Here is a 19,621-nt window from a genome sequence, read left to right as displayed (position 1 = left end):
GAAAGGTGACAACGAACGTTTTGCCCCCACATAGCCTGCCCTTGTCCCCGCGGTGCTGTGAGCGATCGTCATCACAGCATTTACAGAGTGCATGTTCCATCCTGGGCTCTTTCAGGTGCACTTTTGACTGTTGCCTGAGCTTAATCAGTTCAAATCAATCTATTCAGAAGGACTCTGCTTGGGAGTCCAGCCCCAGAGCCTTAGTCCAGAGATGCTGTTCCAGGACCTGTGTCTGAGCTGCCCTGTGGGGAAGTGGCCTGGCGGCCTCCCCAAAATGCTGACAGCACAACCTTTGGCAGGGCCAGGCAGAACCCCATGCTGCTGTTGGCTGAGCGCCCAGCCAGAGGACTGAGCCAGCATGGAGTGAGCAGCTGCAGGGCCTGGGCCCCTGGGGATCCCAGGCACCCTTCCTTAGTGCCTAGATGCTGTTCATTGCTGTCACAGCCCAAGCCATGGATCAAACATCAGGACCCTTGGGCTCCAGGCTTGGTAACTGAGGAGCTGTACGATTTGGGGTAATCTGTGTGTCCTCAGTGGGTGTTAGTTTCCTGGAAGTGAAGTGAATATCGCCATGATCAGTTGGCCACGTAAGGTTCCACAGAACCGCTGCCCCTCCTAGAAACTCAGACTCCAGTCTGTTTAGAATCTCTTCTGGCACCAGGGCTGCTGGGCATTGGAGGGCTGAGCTGATTTCTGCCTTCGGGTAGCTCCCATTGGCAGGTGAGAGGAACAGTCAGCCCAGGGTGGTTAACTTTGGTACTGCACAGGGGATGTTCTAGGATGCAGGACTCGGGGAGGGAGCAAGGACTCCCTGCAACAGCCTGGAGGACACCCAAGCTGAAGAACATGGAGCTAACTGTATGTTGCCTTTTCCAGGTACCGAAGGGAGTGTGTACATCCTTGTCGGCGGAACAGCCTTTGTGAAGGCGTGAGGACAGGAAAGACCACATCTAGAGGAATGGGTGTCCACCAAACATAGGAGAGCAAGAAGTCTAGATGTGATTACATGAGGAAGCAAGGCTCAGGGGCAAGTAGAAGGCAGCAGGGCGTGAGTTGAGCCGTAACTAAAGCCTCCAGGGCTAGAAAGACCAGGGAACAGGACACTGGAGTCCCAGCTGGGCCCACACACGTCTTCCTCCCTTCCATGGAGGCCGGAGACTGAGCCCTGCCTTCTCACTCAGGGCACTCCACCTCTAATCTCATGTGAAGCTCTCCACAGAGCAGCTGCTCATCCTACCCTCTCCCCATCTTCTGGGTCCCCCAGGCACTTAGGAAGGAAGATCCCACCGGGTGGAAGAGAAACAGTAAGTGTTTGTTGCCCTCTGAGTTATGAGTGCTGCTGGGATCCCGAGGCTGGCTGGGAGACAGGCTAACACATGACCATGCCAGTAAAATTTACAGTTATTTTTTGATCTCAAACAAATAGAGGTAACCAGAGAACTTTATAACAGAGTGGTGATGGGCTTCCCTTACCAGACACGGATGGTGTCCCTGAAGGATGCTGCAGATTGAGAGTGTGGTTTATCAAAGCAGCAGGGTGTTATCAAGGGCAACTTAGGTTCTCTGAGGTCATCTGGCCTGCAAGGGGGACCTGGGACCAGCACTGTGGCCTTTCCTGCCTTTACCTCAGGCCTGTTGCCTCCCAGGGCCCTACCATTGGGACTCTCCCATCAGTCAAATTCAAAATGCAAGTATTTTCCATGTTGGTTTTGCACCTCAGAGAGGTGGGGCCCACTTGCTATTTCCAGGTCAACTGAAACTGGGCAAATGGGAGTGATGTGTCAGTACAGAGTCAGTACTGAGACAGGAACCCTTGTCTCACAGGCTGCTGAGGTCATGGAATAGCCTGCTGAGGTCATGGAGGAGAATTACTCTTCCCGGTTTGCCTGGGCCATGACACATACCCAAGGAGCTTTCCTAGAAAACAGTCTTCCCAGGGAGAGATGAAAAGTCCCGAAATAAGTTGTACCTGGGGACCATCCTGTCCTGAGCCTGAGGGTGCCCAGACACGCTGTACCTCTGTGTTCTCTGCCTCGCTGTAGCCCAGGCAGACACTCAGACCATGGCTCTTTCTGCCCTGACTAAAGTGGAGCAGTGTGAGCCCCACACTCCACAGGACCTGCCTCTCCTTTGATCACCCTGGGGGAAGGTGGATGCCATCAGCCCTGATGCGGTGGGTGACTTCAAGTTTTTGTCCCTGGACTCGCATGCCCTGAAGTAGGAGGCCATGTGTTTGTGCCCTCAGGGTTTCAGTCCCATTTAGGGGAGATTTTTGGGAAGAAGGACCTGAGGAGGAGGTTCCAACAATAACAACCCCTGTCAGCAGGACAGTCGAAAGTTAAAGCCCTTGAGTGTCTCTGGGGATATCCTTTGTCCACATCTTGTCCCTAGCCCTTTCATCTTCAGATCACCATCCTGCGATCATCTCACGTATCCCATACTGACCCCAGCAAGAGTGATTGCAATGAGAACTGGCCCAGGTCACACTGAAAGGGACACATCTGGAACCCTATCCGTCCCCTTGTGCCTGCCCCAGACCTGACCCTTTTCTGTACCTTTAGTCTGCCCTCATACCCTGTGCCAAGCCAGAGGTCCCAACCTCTGCCAGCTCCAGCAGGACCAGCAGAGTACATTACCAGAGACTAGTCTTCTAGACACATGTCCAGGGAGGCGGAGTGAACTGGAGGCTTTCATCTGCCTCTGCTTGCTTCAAGTGGCTGAATTTGAAACTCTGGATCTCAAAGTGCTTTTTTAAAAAAGTTTTTGAGTGGGGCGGTGGTGGTACATGCCCTTGGTTGCAGCACTTAGGAGGCAGAGGCAAACTCTCTCTGAGTTTGAGGCTAGCCTGGTCTACATAGTGAGTTCCAGGACATTCCAGGACAGCCCGGGTTACGCAGAGAAACCCTGTCTTGGAAAAAAAATTGAGATTTATTTTGGTGTGTATGGGTGTTTTGCCTGTGTGTATGTCAGTACAGAATGTACCAGAAGAGGGCGTCAGATTCCCTTAGAACAGGAGTTAAATGGGTTGTGACCACCATATGGGCGCTGGGAATCAAACCCGGGTTCTCTGGAAGAGCAGTTAGTGTCCTTAACCACTAAGCCATCTTTCCAGTCCTGAAAGGGCTGCTTTTTAAAGATTTATTTTAATTATTTTATTTATTTTTCAAGACAGGGTGTCTGTGTGTAGCTCTGGATACCCTAAAACTTGCTCTGTAGACCAGACTGGCCTTAAACGCAGGGATCCGATTGTTTCTGCCTCCAAGTGCTAGGATTAAAGGCATGTGCCACCACTGCCTGACTCTTGTTTTTATTTGTTTGTTTGTTTTAGTTTCCAAGAGGGTTTCTGGCCGGGCGGTGGTGGCGCACGCCTTTAATCCCAGCACTCGGGAGGCAGAGGCAGGCAGATCTTTGTGAATTCGAGACCAGCCTGGTCTACAAAGGGAGTTCCAGGGCAGGTCCAAAGCTACAGAGAAACCCTGTCTCGAAAAACCAAGAGAGAGAGAGAGAGAGAGAGAGAGAGAGAGAGAGAGAGAGAGAGAGAGAGAGAGAGGGTTTCTCTGTAGCTTTGGAGCCTTTCCTGGAACTAGCTCTTGTAGACCAGGTTGATCTTGAACTCATAGAAATCCACCTGCTGGGATTAAAGGTGTGCGCCACCATCGCCTGGCTTTTATACTTTTTTTTTCCTGTTTTTTTTTTTTATTTTTAATTGTGTGTCTGTCTGTCTGTGTACATGAGTTCAGGTACCTTGAGCCTCAAACCACCTTGGATTTAGAATTACAGGTGTTTCAGAGTCTCCTGGTATGGATGCTGGGAATTAAACTCAAGTCTTCTGCAAAACCAGCACACATTCTTAAATGCTAAACCATCTTTCCTGCCCCTACATGCTTCTCAATCTGGAAAAAAAAATGTTTAGCCACCAGCATAAGAAAGGAGAGAGTTGTACTCAACTGGTGCGTTCAAGCATGGGTGAGTTGGAGCCTGGACTTTGAAGGGCTTTCAGGTTTGGGCTAGGTAAACACACAGTCCCACAGCTCAAGCTGGAGTGAATAATACACCAGCCGATAGGTACACCAGGAAGTTTGAGGGCCAGACCGCTCATGGGAGTCAGGGGAAGTCCTAAGAGGAGCCCAAGAGGGAGACTGGCCTGAGGGGTGCAGAGAGTTCGCCAACCAGCCAGAAGAGAACAGGCGCATTTCAAGAGAGGAAACTAAACTATCAAACAAAAACCCCAAGCCCCATGCCTTTAATCCTAGCACTCGGGAGGCAAAACCAGGAGGATCTCTGTGAGTTTGAGGCCAATCTGGTCTCCAAAGCATTCCAGGAAAGCCAGTGTTGTTGTATAGAGAAATCCTGTCTCAAAAAAAAATAAAAAACAAACAAAAACTCCACAAATCAAGTGTATACCACTACACTCTGCTTTTAAATGTTTTCTTTTGAAACAGAGTCTTGCTATGTATCCCTGCCTGGCCTGGACTGTAACACGAATTCTAATTGGTCTTAATAAAGAAAACCTGGAGTCAGATATTGGGGTGAAAGCTGAAGGATCAGAGAAGCAGAGCAGTCACTAGAGAGACCTTTTCCTCTACCAATACTCAGACCGACGGGACTCACCTCAGACTCACCTCAGACTGCGCTGAACTCTTGTCTCTCCCGCCTTATCTTCCTCTCTCCACCCAGCAATATCACTCCCGTCTCCACCTCTCTAGTGCTGAACTTAAAGGTGCGAACCACCACTCCCTGGCCTCTAGTGGCTTAGCTCTTCATTCTGATCTTCAAGCAAGCTTTATTTGTTAAAACAAACAAAATATCACTACACTGGAACTCTCAGTGTAGATCAGGCTAGTCTCAAACTCACAGAAATCCTCCTGCCTCTGCCTCCTGAGTGCTGGGATTAAGCGCATATACCACTAAGCCCAGCCATAATAATCTTTTAAAAATTGTTGTGTGTGTTTGATTTTCATTTGTGGAGAAGGGACGTGTATGCGCCACAGGGAATTGTGGAGGTAGAGGACAATTTGTAGGAGTTGGTTCTCTCCTTCCACCATGTGGGTCGCAGGGACTGAACTCAGAGAGGGGTGGCATCCGGTAGAACCAGTCATGATGGGGCAGTGAGTCTTGGCAAAGCTGACCAGCAGGGCAAAGAAGAACCATGAAATGCTTGCAAAATTGACTGGGGGCAGGCCAGATGACTCAGCAGGCTGAGGAGCCTGCAGACAAACCTGATGACCTGAGTTCCATCCCCGGGACCCACGGGATCGAAGGAGCTACTGACTTGTGCACATTGTGCTCCGCCCCCCGTGTGAGCACGTGTGCAGACGCATACACAGTAAGTAAATTAAAATATAACAGAATATTTTGTATGATGTGGAATTTACTAAATAAGAATTTTAAAGCAGAAAGGTGGCACTTATACTAATAACTACTTCCATTTTATTTATTTTTTTCCAAGACAGGGTTTCTCTGTGTAGCTTTGGTGCCTGTCCTGGAACTCGCTCTGTAGACCAGGTTGGCCTCGAACTCATCTGCCTGCCTCTGCCTCCTGAGTGCTGGAATTAAAGGAGTGCACCACCACCACCCAGCTTACTTCCATTTAAAAAAAATTCAGAATAGAGACTCAGAGGCTGAAGGTGTAGCCTTCATGGAGCATTTGCCGTGTACGCACAAGGCTCCAAGTTCAATCCTCAGCACCACCAAAACAAAGCGAAACACAGGTTCAGATGAGCAAGCAAATTGTCCCAAGTCTCCGCGTATGTCAAGGTGTCCCAAGTCTCCGCGTATGTCAAGGAGACAGAACCAATAGCAGCATCTGTAATCACACAACATGGAGGACGGCAAGACCGAAGGCCAGCAAGGAAAATGGGGAAGCTGAAGAGACCTAGGAAAGGCTATGGTCGAGTGGCAGTTGGAGTCTGCAGTTATCTGGGCACCCAGTGGTTGGCACTGGCACTGTCAAATGACTGGAACAGCCCTCACAGCCCACATCCATAAAGTAGCAGGGCTGGTAAACCCAGGTGTGTCTGCCTCAAGAGCCCTTTGCTGCTGCGGCGTGGGCCAGGAATCCAAGGCTCTATCCCAGATGCGGGCTGGGGTTGAGCCAGCTAGAGAGAAGCAGTCAGTCACCAGCCAGTGTGGGCTGCCAGCCAGTCAGATAACTCAGCAGGGCTCAGGCAAGGAGCTACCCAGCTGCCTTTCTGCTTTAGGCAAGACTCCACAAAAGACTTTGCACCCTCGTGGGAGGAGAGGTGAGAACAAGGAGACAGGGCCCCGTGTCCCAGCGGCCCTTGACACGAGCGGGGCTGTGTCATCAGGAAGGAATCCTTCTTTCCTCTGTCTGCCTTCCCTACTGCTTCTCAACCTAGAAAGCCATGAGTTTTAAAATGGTTGGAACTGCAAAAGCCTTAGATTGACCCTTTTCAATTCCACCATGACACGGGAGACAGAGGCCCAGAGAGATAGAGGGTTACGGACAGCCACTCCCCTGGTCCAGCCTCCTCTGGCCTCATTGCTAGTCCTTGCTGTGAAAGACACACTCTTCAGCGTCTGCATGGAGGAAAAGACGAGCTGTCCTAGTTTGCTCCCTGTTGCTGTGATGGAACACGGGCCAGAAGCATTGAGGGGAAAGGAGTTTGACAGGTTACAACCCATCATCAAGGGAAGCCAGGGAACCTGCAGGCAGGAACTGAAGCAGAGACCATGGAGGAGTGCAGTGTACTTACTTTCCATTGCCTGCTCAGCCTCCTTTCTCATACAGCACATCGTAGGAATGGCATTATCCACAGTGGGCTGCACACCCCCGCTTCAATCGTTAACCAAGAAAATGCCCACACGTTTGCCTACAGGTCTATCTGATTGAGGGCATTTCAATTCAGATTCCCTCTTTCAGCTGGGTGGTGGTGGCACACGTCTTTAATCCCAGCACTCGGGAGGCAGAAGCAGGCAGATCTCTGTGAGTTCGAGACCAGCCTGGTCTACAAGAGCTAGTCCCAGGACAGGCTCCAAAGCTACAGAGAAACCCTGTCTCGAAAAACCAAATCAACAAATTAATTAATTAATTAATTAATGATTCCCTCTTTCAGATGGGTTGTGGTGGTGCACGCCTTTAATCCCAGCACTCGGGAGGCAGAGACAGGCAGAAGCAGGAGTTTGAGGCCACCTAAGTCTACAGGGTGAGTTCCAGGACAGCCAGGGTTACACGAAGAAACCTTGTCTAGAAAAACCAAAAAGAAAAGAACAAAAGATTCCCTCTTTCCAGATAACCCTGACTTGTGTCAAGTTGATCAAAAACAAAATAAAAATTGACCCCCTTGCTAACTTCATACACAAACTTAATTACTATTAAACAATAATCTTTACTTTCTTGCTTATTCCCAGGATGCCAGGATAATATAAAACACTTTAACTTTCAAAATCCCACAGTATCTAAAAGCTTCAACCCTTTAAAATTTCAGTGTTGCTTTTAAAGTGGCATGTGTGTCTGTCTGTCTGTCTATCTCCTGAGACAGTGTTTCATCTCATTAGGTAGCCCTAGTACTCACTGTGTAGACCAGGCTGACCTGGTCCACAGAGCTCTTCCTGCCTCCACTTCCTGAGTCCTGGGACTAAAGGTGTGCTCCACCACACCTGGCTAAATCTCTTAACTGTGAGCGCCTGCAAAATCCAAAATAAGTTATGTACTTGCTTATTTCCAAAGGTAAGAACCAGGACGCAGTTATCCTCACCGCAGAGCAAAACCAAGATTCAACCCTGTAAAAAGCTCAGCGTCTGATGTCTTGGACGCACTCATAATCTTCTGGGCTCCAAAACGGCTTGCCAGCCCAGTTCTCCACCTCTGCTACCCACACACACAGCTGATCTTTCAGGGAGGATTGTGGTGACATTTGGAATCTTGAGCTGGAAAAGCCCTTGAATGCTCAGAGATTATGCTAAGATAATTCTACCTCATTCCTGCCACAGTCCTTCGTGGTCCCTCCGCGGTCTTGGTATCTCCAATATACCATGGTCTCCACTGCTACAGAAGCTGAGCCTTCATCAGTGTGGCCTCTTCTGGACCCTGACAGTGTCAAGTCTCAGCTGTTCTCCAGAACCCCTTCATCCCCACAGCTCTGTGCTGCCAAAACTGGTACCACATTGTGGATTTTGACTCCTTACCAAGTTCAGCTATCAGCATGAGATACAGCTGTGGGCCCCTCTGGACCACGCCCTTCCGGATGAAGTAATTCCTAAAAGATTTCTGCCTCAGTGATGCTGTGTCCCCAGCCCCAGCTAACCACCCTCAACTGCCCCAGCAAAGCAAAGGTTTCACTTCAGTAGAGCTGGTCTCTTGTTATCATGACTTACTTTTTTTAGCCCCAGCTGACCAGAAACCACAATCCTTAATTCAAAACATCACATGAACCGAAGACTTCCCAAGCCCTCACCTCCATCATCTGCGTTTCAGCTTCCTTGTCACCCGAGTTCCCACGGAACAGCCCCTTAAGCTCTGAGCAATCGATGATTTTTCCAGCTCCGGATTCCGAATGTCACCACCACCCTCCCTAAAACACGGTCATGTCCGTCACAGCAGTACTACATGATCTCAGTCCCCATGATCATGATCTTTGTTCTAGATTGCTTTCTGTTGCTGTGGTAAACACCATGACCAAAGCAACTTGGGGAAAGAGAGGGTTCACTTAGCTTGCAGGTTATAGTCCTTCCCCGAGGATAACCCAAGACTTAAACTGAAGCGGAAGCCATAGAGGAACACTGCTTACTGGCTTGCTCCCCATAGATTACTCAGCTGCCCTTTTTAATGCAACACCTGCCCAGGGGTGGCACTGCCCCTGCTGGCCCTCCCACTCCAATCGTTAATCAAGAAAATTGCTCCACCAGACTGGCCTCCTGCCTCCAGACCAGACTGATGGTATACATTTTCTCGATTAAGGTTCCTCTTCCCAGATGACTCTGTGTCAAACTGACTAAAAGTAATAAATAAATAAATAAATAAATAAATAAATAAATAAATAAATAACCTTACCAATACACAGGTTCAGAATCTGGTTATCCAACCCTTCCCTACCCACCCGAGATCCCCCAGGACAAAGATGCCCACTTGTGTGTCTCCGGTGTGTCAGCACAGGGCTGAGCACATAGAAGGGGCGAGACCAGTCAGTAATGTCCCAGGGTGTCCCTCACAATCTGAGGAGGGCTTCTCAGAGGACAGAATCTTCACGGCTTGGGCTTATGTACATGTGGGTAGAGAGAGGAGTTGCTGAGGACACTCTACTTCGGGTTGCACCCTGGTTCCTAGGTACCTGGAAGTGGCCTCTAGTTTGGAGAATAGTGAAAGAGGAACACACCAGACAGGACAAGGGCAGCTGGGACCTGAACTCAGGACTGAAAGTGTGGAGATGAGCAGGAGTGTGTCTGAGGAAGGTTCTTGGAGTCGTCGCTGGAAGAGCTGAAGATAAGTGGCAAAGAATTTTGAATGGAAGCTGGAGTTGGGTTTTGATCCTTTGGGACAATGGAGAACACTGAAGGTGTCATCACAGGTTCTCTGGAAGGGAATTCTGAAGGTTTTTTCCAGTAACACCTGGGGGCCATAAATTCCTAGTTTCTTGGTGTGGGGAGACATGGGGTTACCGATGCATTGATGTGTATTTGATCTCTCCTCTCGTCCACCTTTTTCTCTTTTACAGGGTTTATGCTTGTAGTCCAGGTTAGACTCTACCCTGCCATTCTCCTGCCTCAGCCTCCCAAGTGCTGAGACTTCAGGCCTGGGTCCTTGCGCCTGGCTGTGTCCACTTTCCTGTTCAAAATACTTTCATGCTTATCACCCATTTAAATTCACTGACCCCCAAGAGTAGGAGAGGGTGAGGCACCTATTGGGCAAACAGAGACAACAAGAACAGAGATGAAGTGGCTTGCCATGATCACATGGTCACAATCTCAAGCAGCAGATCAGAGGGCCTGAGGCCCTTGAAGCTCACTGCTTTACAGAGAAGGAGAGAGGGGCCCAAATGGGCATGGCCCTATTTAGCTGATGAGGAAGTAGACATAGAAGGTCCTCCAAGCCTCAGTGAGCAGTCACCGAGCCCTCCAACTGTCCTTGGTGCCGCTGCTTCATCTCCAGACAGGACTATCCTGTCCAACAACCAGCATTCACCAATCAGCCTGCCCCTGCCACAGTGTCTTGGGTTCCAGACTATGCCACTTCTGAGCAGCCGTCATTCCACAGAAAGGGGAAGGACCTCCCCTGACACCCAGCAAGGCAGGAGCTAACAGCAAAGGCCTTTTCCCTACATAGCACCTTGGAGCAGAGAACCAGAGGCTTGCCTGATGGCACCTGTCTCCTCATGCCAAACGGCTCTGGGAGGGGCAGGGTCTGTGGCCAAAAATGGCAAGAGGCTGGTGTGAGACTTGGCCGGGTCATTTGTGTCATTGTGTAACACAGCCCCGAGTGAAAACCGGGGTGAACACCAGGTACTTTCTCGTGGAGGTGGGGGCTGGGCGGCTGCGGTGTTCGCCCCACATCCCACTATGAGAACCCAGCAGGAGTAGGGGTTTTCCACCCCGGTCCTTGCTAGCAGAGTTGCTCCATCATTCTGTCTGACCACAACCACTTCCTTCTCTTAAAAACTCCCTCCTGCAGGCGCTGAAACCAGCCAGGCTCTCAGCCCAAGAGAGTCCCCCTTTTACTGACTTGTTAGTGGCCAAGCCAGGCTCAGGAATGCCACAGAAGGCCCTCCCATCTGGCTACAAGCTGTGGGGTGGAGGGTGGGGAAAGGACTGAGTCTTAAAGCCACTAGCCTCTCCCAGGGTGAGAACTCCCTGCTCCCATCCTGCAAGGCAACTCCTAAGCAGAGGCCTTAGTCGCCAGGGGATGGCCGTAGTCGTCATCCCTGGCCATTTTATGGGTAAGGAAGCTGAAGACAGACAGAGCACAACTTAGGGGAACCCCGTTTTCCTCGCTAAGCTCCCCGTTTCTCCGAAGAGCCTGCTCAGTGAGCTTAAAATAGTCCTGAGCTTCGGAGCTGTTTGTTTTGCTTTTGCTTTTGGAGCTTTTTGGAGGTTGCCCGGAAGAAAGCGAAGACGCTGTCTAAGCAATCAAAAAGAGGAAGAGACGCCTCCTCCACCCCTGAGTGTTTCCAGATCCAGAAACAGAGAAGACCACACAGCAAGTGAGCCAAAGGTCTGGGTCGGAGCCGGCAGAAAGTGCCTGTCAGGCTCGGGTCCACCCAGGCCTCGAGGCCGCAGTTTTTAGGCTGGCTGGACTGAGGCCCTCCCCGAGATCACGAGTGGGGCTGCAGGACCATGAGAACTGCCCCAGCCAGCTGCCATTCGTTCACACATTCGGTCTCCCAAACCTTATATTCCTTTCTCCAACAACTCCTTATCCAGTGCTCACTCCCCAGTTGGCCACACACTCCTTGTCAGACACTGGGAACACAGAAATGAACAAGGCGGGATATGGTCCCTATCCTGGATGAGCTTAAAGAGCCTTTAGTGACCGATGCTATTTAGCTCACAGACAGACTATGGGCAGCTCCAAAACACGACCAAGGTGACCTCTGACCTCATTAGAAAGAGAGCAGCAGTTGACCAGGAGACAAGTTCCTAAGAGGACAGCCCCACACTGAGCTCTCCAGACCCTTCTTTCTGTTATTTCTGTTTTTACCACAGTCCTGGGACCTAGCAACTGTCACGTCCATTATACAGAAGACCAAACTGAGGCTCTAAGACACTCAATGGATTGGGATGTAACCAGTAAGTACAGAAGCAGGAACTAAAGCCCAGGCTGCAGAAGGAGGAAGGGGAGGGATCAGTTTCCATTGCTAGACTGATTACTTTTGAATTATAGCCATAGACATTAGTATTTAAAATTATCCTTATATTACACTGGTTTTATTTTCTTCCACAAAAAAAAAATAGAAAAATGTCAAAGGTAATTTTTGTTTGAAGAGTTTTTGCTTTTAAATCAGAAAAAAAAATGTGTCCGTTACTAGTTAGATTTTCCTCTGTGTTTTCCTAACCTATTGTAGCAAGCAGGTTTTTTGTTTGTTTGTTTGTTTGTTTTGTTGTTGGTTTTGGTTTTGGTTTTGGTATTTTTGAGACAAGTTCCTGGCTGACCTTAAACCCAAGACCTTCCTGTCTCAGTTTCCTGAATGCTGGGGTTCCAGGTATGCCTGGACCTACCAGGCCAGATCTGTTTTATAATTCGAAATTTTAAGACGTGAGGACAGGGTGACCCAATCCCCTGGAGCATCTGCAGTTCCTGAGAAAAGGGCCCGGGTTTTGGTTGACCAGAGTGAGTCAGCAGAGGATATGCTGCCAAAATACTGGGCAAATAGCAACGCGGTTCCTCAGAGAACTGCAGCTCCCTGTACCTTGGGAGTGGCCAGACTTCCCTTGAGGTTCAGCATGCAGGAAAGTCGCCTTAGGACTGGGGCAGGACTCAGCACAGCTAAGAGGCTTGGAGAAGAGATGCCAGGGAGGTCTGCCCAGGGCATGCACAGTTGGTGTGCAGGTATGACCGGTGCTTCACCTGGAATTTAACCTACCCAGACAAATCATGAGGTCCCTGTTGCTAGGAATGTGCAAGGGGAGGCTGGGAGATCGACTCAGTTAAAGGGCCGCTGTGCAGGCAACTGCTCCTCTTAGCCATCTGAACATTAGAGTGTTGTGTTTTACACACTGAGCCTGACCAGCGTCAAACCGTGGCAGCAAAGGGCAGTGGTAAGCGTGAGAATGGTTCGTGACCGAGTTGTTGTGTCCTGGGTTTCTCAGCACGGTGCCAGAGTTCTCTGGAAGGTGTGTTGTAACAGGGGTTGCAGGGCCGCATGCCCAGCCTCTGATGCAGTGCGTTGGGGTGGGGCTAATTCTCGATGACGTTAACGCTGTGGTTCTGGACCAAGCTTGGAAAGGCACCTTCTACTTTATCTTTGCATTTCTCACAGCCACGTGGTGGCAGGTTCCGCTCACATCCCCACTTCACAGGTGAGCAAACTGAACACGGCCATCAGCCAAGGCCCCTCCTAGAGGGCAAGTCACTGTTGACAGCTCCGAAGCTGGTGTATCCAGGTCTTCCTGACTCTGAAGTTAAAGCTTAACAAAACCACCAGCCTCTCCCCCATTCGTTGGCAAATAGAAATAAAAAATTATAGTTCTTTGGTAACAATAAACCTTGCAAGTCCCCTCTCCAGAATATAAAATAAGAATAAACAGTGTGATACTTAAAGGAGGTTGAGAAATAATTGCCAGCCCAAGGACAGGAAATCAGGAAGACCATGAGTGGTAGGGGTTTGGGGAGGAGGGAGTAGGGGTGGGAGCACGTGCTTGCTTAGCCAGCGTAGTCTCTCGTGCTTGGAGGGACTTTGGGTTAGCCTCTGCTAAGCAGGAGAGTTCACCATTCTATGACTCCAAGGTTCTCAGGTGTCAGGCTGGACTGTCTGCTGGCCAGAAGTTTCCCGTAATGATGTAATTCACCAAACATGTACAAAGTGTCTTGGTCATGGAGCAAGCTAGGATGAAGTACAAACAAACTAACAGCAGCCTCATCGAGGTACCGGGTCATAATCCCCAGTGCCTGCAAAGGATGCCTTAGAACTGCTTTGCAGACACCATGAAGAATGTTCAAGATGAGGTAACCACCTTGAATCATTATCTGAGCAAGCCTGAAGGAACCATCTAGGCCTTTGAGAAGAGGTTAGAAGATACTGTTGCTGGCTTTGAAGATGGACAAGAGGACCACGAGCCAAAGAACACATCTCTCTGCATGCTGGGAAATCCAAGAAAGGGACTCTCCCCTGGAGATTACACAGGGTGTGTAGCCCTGCCCCACCTTGATTTTAAACACTGCCCCCCCCCCCATTTCACCCTCCAGAACCATAAAGTAATAAATGGCCTCTGGTTCTCCACACCGTGTGTGAACAAATAAGTGTGTCCTCACTCCCATTCATATGCAATTGTTTCTGTCCTTGTGCTCACAGGGAAGCAGGTGTATAGGGGAGCGGTGGAGTGTCTGACCTTGAAGTGTGAGCGGTCAATTAGGTCCAGTGGTGCTGGCCCTTAACCTCAGCACTCAGGAGGCAGAGGCAGGCAGATCCCTGAGTTCCAGGCCAGTCTGATCTACAGAGTGAGTTCCAGGACAGCCAGAGCCACATGGAGAGGTCCTGTCTCAACAAAGGGGAGGGAGCTGAGCACCTGTGGCGACCTAGACCTCCACAGACCATTTCCGGTGTTTTCTCACAACTAAACACTAAAGAGTTTTGTTCCTTAAAACAAATAAAAATATTGAGCATCTTCCCTGAGCCTGGCATGGAGCTGAGTGTGAGGGCAGAGATCTGAGTCAGAGAGGTCCTGTGCGGTGGGAGGAGGAGAGGGGACAGTGAGGAAGGGACTGTGGGGTGGGTGAAAGGAAAAGAATTTGCCCAAGACCAAGTTCTCAGCACAAAGGGGATTATTTGCCCCAGAGGGACAGATGACAGGAATCAGGAACAAAGACAGGAGATAGAGGACTAGGGAGAAGAGGAAAGGGACAAGGGAGAGGGGGCAGGAATATCCGTCCCGAAAGGGACAAAGGACAGTCTCTGTATAGAGAGGAGGCACATAAGAAAAAGGCAATTTATAAAGGTAAAAGGGGAAACCCCATGTTAGGAAAAGGTGTTTCATTTTAATTGAGCATGTTATTTAGATGAGCCAAAGGAGGCTTTTGATTGCTGGACCTTAATACTCTGATAGCCGGACTTTGGTAGTCAGCCTCAGGAGGAGGAGGAAGTGGCCAAATAAGGGAGTGGACCTTGGTGGTTAGCTTTAGGAATGTAATCAAGGGTTTTCACCAAGGAATTGGGGAGAAGGGCAAGGCCTGCCAAAGCTATGTGCTTGCAGGGGCTAGTGTCCTTTCAGTAGGGATGGGGTCTCATGGAGGTGGACCGTGGGCTGGGTGGGGGGTAGGGATGGGATCTCATGGAGGTGGACCGTGGGCTGGGTTGGGGGTAGGGATGGGATCTCATGGAGGTGGACCATGGGTTGGGGGTAGGGATGGGGTCTCATGGAGGTGGACCGTGGGCTGGGTTGGGGGTAGGGATGGGATCTCATGGAGGTGGACCATGGGTTGGGGGTAGGGATGGGATCTCATGGAGGTGGACCATGGGTTGGGGGTAGGGATGGGGTCTCATGGAGGTGGACCGTGGGCTGGGTTGGGGGTAGGGATGGGATCTCATGGAGGTGGACCATGGGTTGGGGGTAGGGATGGGATCTCATGGAGGTGGACCGTGGGCTGGGTTGGGGGTAGGGATGGGATCTCATGGAGGTGGACCATGGGTTGGGGGTAGGGATGGGGTCTCATGGAGGTGGACCGTGGGCTGGGTTGGGGGTAGGGATGGGATCTCATGGAGGTGGACCATGGGTTGGGGGTAGGGATGGGATCTCATGGAGGTGGACCATGGGTTGGGGGTAGGGATGGGGTCTCATGGAGGTGGACCGTGGGCTGGGTTGGGGGTAGGGATGGGATCTCATGGAGGTGGACCGTCGGCTGGGGGTCCAGTGTGCACAGGAACAGTATGCAGAAAGTCATACTTTCACCTGTGTGGTTCTGGTCAGTGAAGTGAAAAGACCATTGTCATTCAAATGACAGTAAGGACCTTAAGTGGGGTTTGCTGGGGTGGGCAGGGCTCAGTGGTACAGCATTTACTTGGCATTCACAAGACCCTGGGTCTGATACCCAGTATCCACTCCACCCTGTCATACCCCACAGAAAGAAAGGAAAGATATTGCTATGCACTGCACTGGCTTTTTGTTTGTTTGTTTGTTTGTTTGTTTTTATTGAGCTATACATTTTTCTCAACTCCCCTCCCCTTATACCCTTTCTCATGATCCCCACACTCCCAATTTACTCAGGAGATCTTGTCTTTTTCTACTTCCCATGTAGATTATATCCATATATGTCTCCCTTGGGGTCCTTATTATTATCTAAATTCTCTGGGATTGTGAATTATAGGCTGGTTTTTCTTTGCTTTATGTCTAAAAACCACTTATGAGTGAGTACATATGATATTTGTCTTTCTGGGTCTGGGTTACCTCACTCAATATGATGTTTTCTAGATCCATCCATTTGCCTGCAAATTTCAAGATGTCATTATTTTTTTCTGCTTTGTAGTACTCCATTGTGTAAATGTACCACATTTTCTTTATCCATTCTTTGACTGCGGGGCATTTAGGTTGTTTCCAGGTTCTGGCTACAACAAACGCACGCTGCACTGTTTTTGTTTTGTTTTGGTTTTGGTTTTTCAAGACAGGGTTTCTCTGTGTAGCCCTGGCTGTCCTGGAACTCACTCTGTAGACCAGGCTGGCCTTGAACTCCCAGAGAACTGCCTGCCTCTGCCTTCTGAGTGCTAGGATTAAAGGCATGCACCACCACTGCCTGGCTCTGTTTTTGTTTTTGACATGCATGGATCTAAGAAGCAATGATAAGGCTGAAAGAAATAACTGAAAAGAGGCTGCTGCATGCCATCTGGACATTGAACTCTCTCTGCCTTTAAAAAAAAAGGAAGCCATTCCAGAGGGTAAGAGCACTGACTGCTCTTCCAGAGGACCCAGGTTCAATTCCCAGCACCCATATGGCAGCTCACAACTGGAACTCCAGTTCCAGGAAATCTGACGCTTTCACAAGCATACATGCAGGCAAAACACAAATGCACATGAAATAAAAATAAATCATTCAAGTTGAAAGCAACACCCCAATGACAGACCAAAGTAGTTGCTCTCAACTTTCCCAATATTTGTGACCCTTTAATTTTAATATAGTTTCTCAGGTTGTGGTGTCCAAACTATAAAATTATTTTATTGCTACTTCATAACTATACCTTTGCTACTGCAATGGATCATAATGTATATATCTGATATGCAACCCCCAAAAAGGTTGTGACCCACAGGTTGAGAACCACTGGAGCAAAGCCCTATCCCATCCAAGCCCAGTCTAGTGAATCAGTGAGTTTATTGGGGTTACTTTCAGGAGCACAGATGACATCACTGAAAGTCCCAGTCCTCCATGGGTGACAACTCACAGAAGTGCAAGCTCTGCAAACAGCAACAGAAGGTCCGATGGAGTCCAGGGAAACACCCAGGGCTGCGCGGCTCTGCTTTGGCAGAAGCTGAGGGAACTCCCTGCGGAATCTGCTTGGTGGTTGGCAGCCGTGGGCATGAAGACAATCTCCAGATGCTGCCCTACGAAGTGGCTAGAATTATCTCAGGGTGGTAAAAGAAATAACCTTCCCCTCGGCTGGTGGAGCCAGGATGGTTGGGGCGGCACGGAGGAGAGCACAGCCTTCCTTCTGTGACCTGCTGCGGGAGTCTCTGGCTGTTCCCACATCAATCTGATTCTAACCACCTGGTGTCTATTTATTTTACAGCTTATGTAGTCCGACTGGTTTTTAGACAAAAGATTTGAAAGTGAGATCCAGAGAGAGGCAGGAACCAGCCAGTGATCATCCAGCATGTAGGTCTCCCAGGCCACAGACCCACTGAGCTCTGTCAGAAGCCGGCAGCCTACTTTAACTCCATCAAGACCGTGAGTGCTAGGTTGGTCCCGTGGCTGCCCCAGATGGTTCCTATCTCCGTATTTCGTGGGAATCTGGCCACCCAGTAATATTGGGCTCAAAGCTTCCAGGGAAACGATTCCAGTTCAAGGGAGGAGTGTGCCGTACTGAAGTAGCAATTCAAGGAAGGCATGGCCAGGTCCTCTGGGGCCAAGAACTCTTCTGGGCAACCAAGAACCATCTCTTTCTGGCTTAGAGGCCAGTCTCACACAGTTACTCTGCAGGTAGAACTGGGCTGTCACCACAGACAACAGCAACTGGTGAGAGAGAAAGCTCTCCCAGGCCTGTTTGGTTACCATCGGGAGAGCAATTTGGAGTCACCTGGAGCTCACCCATTGGCTATGTGACTGTGGTCATGTCCCTCTGCCTCTTTTAGCTGATTTCCTCATCTATAAAATAGGATTGTTTCTACTTCTCTTCTCGGACCTGCACAGAGTTGTTGAGATAATAAATGTTAACGAACAAGCACAGAAATAGACACTTGATTTTCTTAAGTTATTATTTTATGAGTGTGGGGACTTTGCCTGTGTGTATATCTGTACCCTACTTGCGTTCTTGGTGCCCATGGAGAAGAGAGCATTGAATCTCTTGGGACTGGTGTGACAGACAGTCGAGAGCCACCATATGGATGGTGGGAATCAAACCTGGGTCCTGTGAAAGAGCAACAGGTGCTTTTAACTGCTGAAGCATCTCTCCAGTTCCAACACTCAGTATTACTATCTGCTTTGGCCATTGGGCTTAGGAGGTAACTCAGGCAGAGTACTGGCCCAGCATGTGTGTTGGCTAGCCTTCACTGCAAACAGCAGGCCCCACTGTAGGTTACCTAACAGAAAAGGACGAAAGGAACACACTGGAGAACTATACAGCCAAGAACAATATCCCAAGAAAGCCACCCCCATGCGGATCCTAGAGTCTCCAACAGCCAGCGTGCACCAAGGATGTTCTACAGGCCTTCCTCTACCACGGTGCTGTCTCTCTTCACTCTTAGAAGGGTGTAGGATGAAGGAAGCGGAATGCTGGCTCCTGTGGCTGGACCGAATAGGGAAACACACATGGAAGCAATGTATAGCCAAGGCTACTTAGAGCGGAGAAAGACTCTGTACATGGCTGTGTACGGACTTGGGAAGCAATGCTGAGCAATTTCCCTAATTTTGTGGAGGTCACACAGCTGATTGACAGCTGAGCCTGTTTGACGCTATAGTGATGCTCTACCTACCTCCAGCCTCTCTTTCTAATGTCCTGATCTACACTGGGGTGCAGGAAGAGTCTGTTGAGAAACAGTGCCCTCCACAGCAGAAGAGTCCCACATTCCTAGACAGAGAGACAGACTTTATTTGTCTTTTTCCTCCTCCAAATCCTGGGTATTGAACCTGGGGTCTTGTGCATGCTACACAAATGCTCTTTTCTGCTGAGTTATCTTCCAGCTCCAGCACTTTTAGTTCTTGATCCACTCTTCTATCAGATTTCCCTGAAGTCCTTCCATTTTCTAATATTATTTAGGTTTTTTATGTCTATGGTTTATCTGCTTCATCTCAAGCTCCGAGAGAGCAGGCATCCCTGTGCTCACTGCGGAGGGTAGCCACAGCAAGAGATCAGGAATATTTCTTGAATGAATATAAAGAACTACTCTGGGGTTACACAGTGGGCAAGTGGCATAGCTGTGACTTGGATCCAGGTTATTTGGCTCCAAAGCTACTGAGCCTTCTTTTTAGGGCCATTACAAAGCTTAGATGGGTCCCCATGTCAGCCATGTCACTGCCCGGTAGAAAGTTAGTGTGCTAGAACATTAAACAATATTGAGTTGCTATTAATGGGGGCTTTCTGTCCTTCTGATCTCATTTCTGCACTGCTTAGTGGTGCAGCCTTCAAGGCTGGAGTAAGTCTGTAAGGTGCACTGACAGGACCCCTAGGTAGGAAGCACACAGGTGTACCAACAAAGGTATCAGACAGGTCAGCCCCAACCCCTCCCAGACAGACAGCCAACTCCTTCCAGACAGACAGCCAACTCCTTCCAGACAGACAGCCAACTCCTTCCAGACAGACAGCCAACC

The sequence above is a fragment of the Chionomys nivalis genome, chromosome 11 (assembly GCF_950005125.1).
Source record: "Chionomys nivalis chromosome 11, mChiNiv1.1, whole genome shotgun sequence".
NCBI classification, from domain to species: domain Eukaryota; kingdom Metazoa; phylum Chordata; class Mammalia; order Rodentia; family Cricetidae; genus Chionomys; species Chionomys nivalis.
This window is presented reverse-complemented; position numbering follows the sequence as displayed.